The sequence below is a fragment of the Triturus cristatus genome, chromosome 6, assembly GCF_964204655.1.
Source record: "Triturus cristatus chromosome 6, aTriCri1.1, whole genome shotgun sequence".
In the NCBI taxonomy this organism is placed as follows: Eukaryota; Metazoa; Chordata; class Amphibia; order Caudata; family Salamandridae; genus Triturus; species Triturus cristatus.
Window position 1 is genome coordinate 841,383,864 of NC_140589.1, and position 8,196 is coordinate 841,392,059.

Sequence of the window (8,196 nt, forward strand, 5' to 3'; positions counted from 1 at the left end):
TTACTGCCGGCCCGGTAACAAAAACAGCCCCCGAGGGGCCAAGACCAGGCCCCCACCATGGCGGCCCACCTTGGAAAACGTCTGTTGCCCGATACGGCCAGTCTGGCCCTGGAGAGCACCAGAGAAAAAGAAATATATAACAAGCATTTGCAATGCAAATAGATCTCACATTTGTGAGTTAGAGCTATTGAAGTTGTAAATGACAATGTTTTTTACCTATACGTTTTATTTTTGGAGTGAATGTATGTAGTGTACCAAATCTCTTGGCAAGGTCCTGCACTTCATAATAAATATATTGAAAGATGCAAAGTGTGCATTGTGTCAACAAGTGCTGGGCACGTACCTCATGGGTGAAGTGTCGCAACATTTTACACAAAAATGTTGTGTCAGTTTCTTTGCCCGTGAAAATGCACCCTGTGTTACCTGATGCTGAACGTGCCCCTGCTCTTCACTACACACAGTGAGTACGCACCACAGGACAGGAGAGGGGACTCGCAAGGGACTGGAGAGAACCGGTGTCACCCCAAAGATTGGACTGTGGGGGCAGGGTGGGAGGTCATTGCCAGAGCACAACAGGTGCAAACAGCCAAAAGAATCACATGCCTTGCTTAGGAGGAGTGGGGTAAGGAAGAGGGTGGAGTGCTAAAAAACTACCCAGTATAAACACTGCCAAGTTAATGCATCACACCCTAGTACCACAGTGAACCCCGAGAGAGTGGAGCCCCCCAGAGCAGGGGTGGTATACAAGAGAAAAGCCAGAGGGAGTGTGGCGAGGGGGTATACCATGGTGTGGGCTGCCACACAAGCCACAAGAGGTCCACAGCCTCCAGCCAGGGTATTCGGTGGACTCCTTACCCCTGGCATGTTCATCTGATCACTGGCTTGTGGAAGGCACGGGACGGGATAGAAATTTAGTGGCATTCGTGGTCCACGTCCCACTTCAATGTTCCTCTTTCCTCTACAATATTCGCAGAACTTAGAGCAAAGGGACCTGTCTGTGGAAACAAGGACAGCGATCTGTGGCACATAACAGGGCTATTGTTGGGGCCTGGGAGAGAGGCTGTTAGAACACAGTGCACATAGAGCCTTGGTCAACACAGTGTCTTTTCTGAGTAGACGATTTAGCCCTAATGTTTACAGCCCCAGCTAACCTCCTGTCATTCTGTCTTCTCCCCAGCCAACTTCACTGAGGAGCCCAGAGATGTGACCGTCAGGGAGGGAATGACATTGAGATGCCCTGTGCCTTCAGAGCCAGCGGATCCAGCTCGTACTCCCTGGAGATCCAGTGATGGTACCTGAAGGAACCAGCCCAGGATCTGGCAGCAGGAACAAGTTTACCTCACCCCCACCACAGAACCTGCACTCACCCCTTGATCAGGAATGATGTAACGTGGTTCCACAACTCCCATGAAACCCAGAAAAGGAACAAAACACACACACCTGGTCCCCAACCCTGCCCCCTGGTAGCAGAAATGAGGTAATGTGCCCACTGACACCTGGCACTAAGCCCAAACCCTGGCCTTGGATCAGGGACAAAGTACTATAGCCCCACTCCCTGCCACAACACGCCCCTCACACCATGTGCAACTGCCAGCAGGAGCAATGTAACTACTCTTCAACCCCCCCACCCACCCACACTGGCCCTCAGTCCCTGGACAGCGGCACAACATTACCTGGCCTCATCCTCCATGTACAGATGGGCCAGGAGAAGGAATGATGTCATTCAGCACGCCTTCAGACTCATCTCTGCCCCTTGCTAGCAGGAACTAGCTAGCGTCCTCAAATACACCGGGCATAAAGGGTTTCTGGGCCGCTCTTCAGCGCACCTCATCTATGGGGAAGTGGAGGAAGAAGAGAAGGAGCTCCATGGGGAGACCTCCGTGGTCTTTGCACGTCCTGCGGGATCACACCATCAGTGGCGGCTTAAGTCAGCGACGCTAGTGGCTGCCATCTTTTCACGAACACCGAACTCGCTCCGCTGGCAGCCAATGGATGCTGCGATGCCTCAGTCCCCGCGTGTGAGTAGCGCTGAAGGGAGAGAGGGCCACAGCGGGCGAGAGGGTGGAGAACACGGACACCGGAGGGGCTGGGAATAAAGAAAAGCACAGCAGGAACTTAGAAAAATAGTACACATATGGTGTAACAACCAAGTAAAGGAGCCAGTAACCATGGGAGGATACAAATCACGACATGGCCATACTAAGGAGGGACTAATAAGCCTATTAAGGAATCAGCATTTATGAAGAGCAAAGACACAAGCCAATGAAAAATGTGGGCAGGGCTTCTCCTCCATACTCTACCTACAACAGATTGCTAGAGCAGCGCTTTCGCGCTGGATCAGGCTCGACCTAAAATCAGTAGGAAGGGGAGAAAGCATGGATGGAAAGTATCCTGCAAGTGTCAGAAAAAGGGACACAAGTGCTAGGTGGTAGAAGAAAGAGGCATGTGACAGAAGCAAGACGGAGCAGCCTCGGTCTTGGACAACCCTGGCATTTTGCAGCAGCAGGAGCAGATTCCGTCGAAAAGCTTGGGCTTCTGCACGTATTATTTTTTTTTTTTTTACAAATTAAATACTGTAAAACTGCAGCCAAGAATTCTTAATATATAAAAGTGGTCCTGGTTTCAAGTAGTATGGGTGATGTTTGTTTCTATTGCTAAAAATGTTTAGAGTCGCGTTCCTATTTTTATTGGTGAGATATTACTGTGCCTTTTCTCAAAAAAATCCTATGTTTTGGAATATCACTATTGCAACGCACCTAATAACGGAAAAGCCTCTTTTTACTTTAGGATTGTGGTAAGCTACTTTGCTTTGTTACAAGAAGCACAACTTACGTTCAGTGTGTTCCGTTGCTTGGCTATGAAAGACATTATAGAACTCCTACAGTGTGACTGATAAGATGGCATTACCCACATTTCAGCAACTACTGTGATTACTGGTAATGAGGAGTCATGTTCTTGATAACTTTTACCGTAATAGTCTCAGATAATTGAAATTTAAAGAGCACACCAGAATCCGTGAATGAGGCCGAGAAAATAAATTACCAAAAAAACAACAGAGAAGGCCAACTTATATGTGTACAGGCTAATAAACAATGTATAGTTGGATAGGCAATATAGCATTGAAAATAATGCATGATTGGGAATAAAAGTTGCCAGGTGCATTTATTTATATTATTTGGATGCAAGCTGCTTTCATTATTGGAATGGTGTTCTTTTCCATTGACTAAGTCTAAGAGCATAATTTAGAGTTGGTGGATGGATTCTCTGTCACGAACGGGAGGGATATCCTAGGTACCTTATTAAAAGTGCATTATTTTCCCATGACACTTGTAATTAGGTGGATGGAATAATCTCCATATTTGCGATAGAGTATGTCCACCAAAATCGAAATCCGACCTAGGACTCTTTGTTTATGAATGTCTAATATGGGTTCTTTGAACTATGTGGCAAAGCATGCCCATATATCACTAGTATGGGAAATTGCTTGAAAATGTAGATGACTTCGTTTCTTCAGGTCCTGAGGCAAATGGTTAGCCATCAGGGCATCTGACAATTCCATCGAAGGGTGGAAACCGTAATTACCCCCTACAAGTTCTTAAATCTAATAATAACCTCAGCTGCAGTTTTTTTGCTTAAGCATGAAATGAGACTTCCTGCCGTGCTGCATTCAAGGAAAAGCGGTCGTATTCCTCTCGAAACGGTTTTACAACACAGGACAAAAACAAAAAGGCTAAAATTTACAAAAGGTTGGAGCATATTATCAAGAAACGGCGTTAAAATTATGACCCTTGAGAATTCCCATAGAAGCCCATGTTCTGGTGTCAACATGGGCTTCTATGGGAATTCTCTGCGGCATATTATCAAGCCCATTATCGCCGCTTTAGCTGCAGTTTTCTTTTAACTCCGTGCTTGATAATATGCCCCGTTGTTCTTAGCTGTTTTGTGCTGTCCCCATCGGCATCTAAATGGTAGGTAAAACGGCATAATGCTTTGCACCCTTTCCACGGTGCGAGCACCAGTTATTAAGTAACCCCCAAAATCTGGTACAGCGTCATGTTTGTCACTTTCAGTCTGAATTCATAACATTCTTTGTTTGGTCATCAATTTATTCATTCGACATGTTTTTCATGTTAGTCAATTTAAGAATACTAATTTGTGTAAATAACTTAGTATTTATCTATTTATTTTTTGAAGTGGTCAAAGTATTTATTTTGGCTTTAAACACGCATTGGGGCAGATTTACGAGCCCCGTGCGCCACATTTGTGCCGTCATTGCATCACTTCTGTGACGCAGCAGCGGTGTAAACCATGCGCCACGTTGCACCCTGTTTACACAACGTGACGCATCTAGGGAGCTGCGTCACGTTGTAAAGCCCTGTGCCACATGAAACCTGCGTCAGGTTTCATGTGGGCGTTCCGGCACAGGGGGGAGTGTTCCGTCGCAGGAACGCCTCGGAAAAGTGCCTGAGTGAAATCTACAAGATTTCACTCAGTCACTTTTCCGACGCCGCTGCGTCAAAACCTTGCGCCTGCTTGAAGCAGGCGTAAGGCGTGACGCCCCATGTTGAGGATAGGCCAGGTTGGATCCGTGCTGGAGTTGAGCCGTGCCCGCGACACAGCTCCAGCACTGCGCCAACCTTACGCCGGCAGATGCGACACGCATCTGTTTATCCTTGCGCCATGATGCGCTGCATTGTAAATGCGGCGCAACTTGCGTCACGCATCTTTCCTGGCGCATCCCTTCTGATTTGCAGGGATGTGCCAGGAAACATAAATCTGCCCCTTTGTATTTAATGAACCGCTTGTTATTTTTCTCAGTTAAAAGAATCTTTTCTTTTTTATTTTCAGGTGACTTGATTTGCATGGGAGTAGATACGGTGTCACTAGCCTTAACATGGCTGAAATGCCTATATTCGATGATGTAATTGTTAATAGGTAACCAATACTATAATTTTAAATTCAAACGAAAAAAATAACAGAATGATAATATATAAGAATACAGTTCTGATTTATAGACAGGAATATACCTGTTATCACAGTTTATATGCACAGTTTTGTTTTTACCAGACTCTAATTGATGCGCATGCTGTGGTAAAAGTAGGACTTTGCTAAATCTGCATTATTTTCTCTAGCGTAATAACGCAACATTTCTGAAAAATTATGTGAAATGGAAATCTGCCTGCTTGCCAAATGGAAATCTCGAATATAACACTTACTGCAAAATGTGTCCAATAAAGCAAGGCTGCTTTATTGGAAACAGGTGCACTTTATAACCAACATCCCTTGGCCTGTGCCATACAAAACTAATCCTCACTAAATATAGCCTTCCTACCTTACCCCCACCCCCTCCCCTAAACATGTTTCCCCCCTGCAACAATCATAACAATTCCTAACTTTCCTACACCTACCTAACTAGGTAACTTCTTATGTTCTATCCCACTGTAACCATACTTCATTATATCCCCAATGACCTAGGGAAAAAACGCCCCCCAAAGCATAGCGCCCCACACCAGCACCTGTTCCAGCGACAACCCCAAACACTTCATACCCCCCGGTGCACCTGCCCCACAGAAAACCACCCACGGGCTCATAAGCTAACAAACGGGAGCCCACCCATAGGGGGGCGCCCAAACAACCTCTTAGGGAGGGTGGGCGGGACAACGGACAAGACCAGTGCCCTAACCGGCTGTTGTGCCACGACCACCAAAATGGTGGATCGCTACACAAAATGTCCGACTAAATACACAACTAGCCCAAAAGTAGCCCAACCCCAGTCCAGCCAGCCCAATGCAGCCCAAATAGCCCAGATAGCCCAACCAGCCCCCCGTGCTCCGGCTGCCCCCTTGCCCCAAAACCCCACGGGGGGCAAGCCTCCCATTGGTCTGCCGCCCCCCCAAAGCCCTATTGGGCCAAACAGGGGGCAGCACAGACCACAGACTAGCTTGTTGGTGTGAAAAAAGACGCTTTATTGGAAACAGGTGCACCTTACAAACAACATCCCTTGGCCTGTGCCGTACAAAACTAATCCTCACTAAATATAGCCTTCCTATCTTACCCCCCACCCCCTCCCCTAAACATTTTTCCCCCCTGCAACAATCATAACACAACTTACAATTCCTAACTTTCCTACACCTACCTAACTAGGTAACTTCTTATGTTCTATCCCATTGAAACCATACCTCACTATATCCCCAATGACCTAGGGAAAAAAACGCCACTCGAAAGTCGGGCCTGCGGGCTTTCGACCCCCCCCTTAGGCCTCCTGACGCTTCGGGTATCTGCACACACCCATGGCCCTGTCCAAAGCCTCCTTCAGCTGAATTATATATAATTATATATAATTCCATGCCATACCGAGACACATGGACCCCGTCTTCTCTAAAGAAATACACCGCCGCATAGCGCAACTCGTGTTCCATCCTACCTATCCCTTCCCTGTCGCAAAAAACACTCATGTCTCTATTGATCTTCCTGCGCGCCATATCTATGGCCGCCGGCCGCTCAGTCCCTCTCCAAATTCTCCTTGAAATAAACTCAGACCATATGATGTAGCAAAAGGACCACTGTGTCCGAATTTCCAGCAAATCCCACTTCATTTGCTTCAACAAAGCCAGGCCCTTGCATTGCACCAGGTCATTTTCCCCTAAGTGTATGACTAAAACATCGGGACACACTCCCCCCCTGACTACCTTGTTCAGTGCGGAAATAGCTCATGCCACCTCATACCCCCCTGTCCCTGCCACTGACAGCGAAAAAACCTAGGATCCAATTCTAAATTAAGATTACTGCTCTTGTCCCATTCATAACACTCTGCTCGCTTCACAAAAGAGTGGCCTGTGAGGAGGATGGACAAACCGGCCACATGCGGCCCGCCACCGCACCTGGAAAGAGACACATGTCAGAACAACGGAAATACACTGCCTACCTCCTCTTCCCTCCCGGCACCCTGAAACCTGACGTACGTCTTGTAACAGTCCGACTTCCACCTCCCCAAGCGCATAAGGTCCTCCCTCCCCCACCCCTGTCTGGCGGCATCCGTCGCCACACCTATGCGAAAAGGTTGCGTCCTGAAAAATTTGGGGTCTTCACCCATGACGTGCAGGGTGTGCCGAAGAACCCACAGCAGCTGTGCCACTGTTACCCGTCCCACACGACCCGGCGAAAAACCTCCCCCACCACCGCTGTTAACCTGGACGCCAAAAGCTCTCCCCACTCCGCTGGGCATACCGCCCGCTCTGATGCGGGCCCCAGAAACACCAATGTCCCCGCGCCCCACTGATCAGTCTTCGAGCGCTGCAACCGAACCGCCACCTCCCTGGGCCGCAACTCCACATCCTCCCATCGTACCCCTGGCTTTCCCCTCTGCCCCACCAGCTCAGACACCCTAAAGGCCCCAAAATACATCCACGACATAAGAGTGGAAAACAAAATGGTCTCTTCCCGGTTGCGGCAGAAACTGGGCAAGCGCTGTATCAAACCGAGCAGGATATGCGCTGTGATGGGACGATGCTGACAGGCCGTGGCACCTCTTTCTCGTCCCCATACCTCCAATAAACGTGCTCCCAATTCCCCCGCCGACGGCGCATAGCCTCACCACGATTTCCCCATGAACGCTATGGCCGACAACGTGCCCACGATCGTCGCCTTCGACATCCCCTTGTCCATCATTGCCAAAATAAACTGCACTACCTGCTCACTCCTCTCCCCCCGATCGTCCTGTCGCCCGCCCCACTGTCCAAAAACTTCCGTCATGCCTGCTTGTATGCTTTCCACGTGGACCCTGCCACTGACCCTTTTACCAGTTGTACGACCCTTTCTCTCCTACCGTCCACAGCCCCGCTGGCACTGGCGTCTTGTGTTCGTCCGGCGCCGTGGCTAGCCCATGGAACCTCTGTCACTGTGAACGAGACAAAGCGTCCGCAATGTCATTGTCCACCCCCGGCACATGCCGTGCTTGAAACAAGATTTGATGCTCCAAACAGCGCAGCACAAACACCCTCAACAACTTAAGAACTTGTGGGTCCCTAGCGGACTGCTGATTGATGACATGGACCACTGACATGTTGTCCACCTTGAAAATCACCCGTTTGTGTGCTAATTCTCGTGCCCACACTGTCACTGCTACCACCAACGAGAACAGTTCCAAAAAGGCGGTGCTCCTCCCACCGCCCTGCCAGTGTGGCAGCCAGTCTTCCG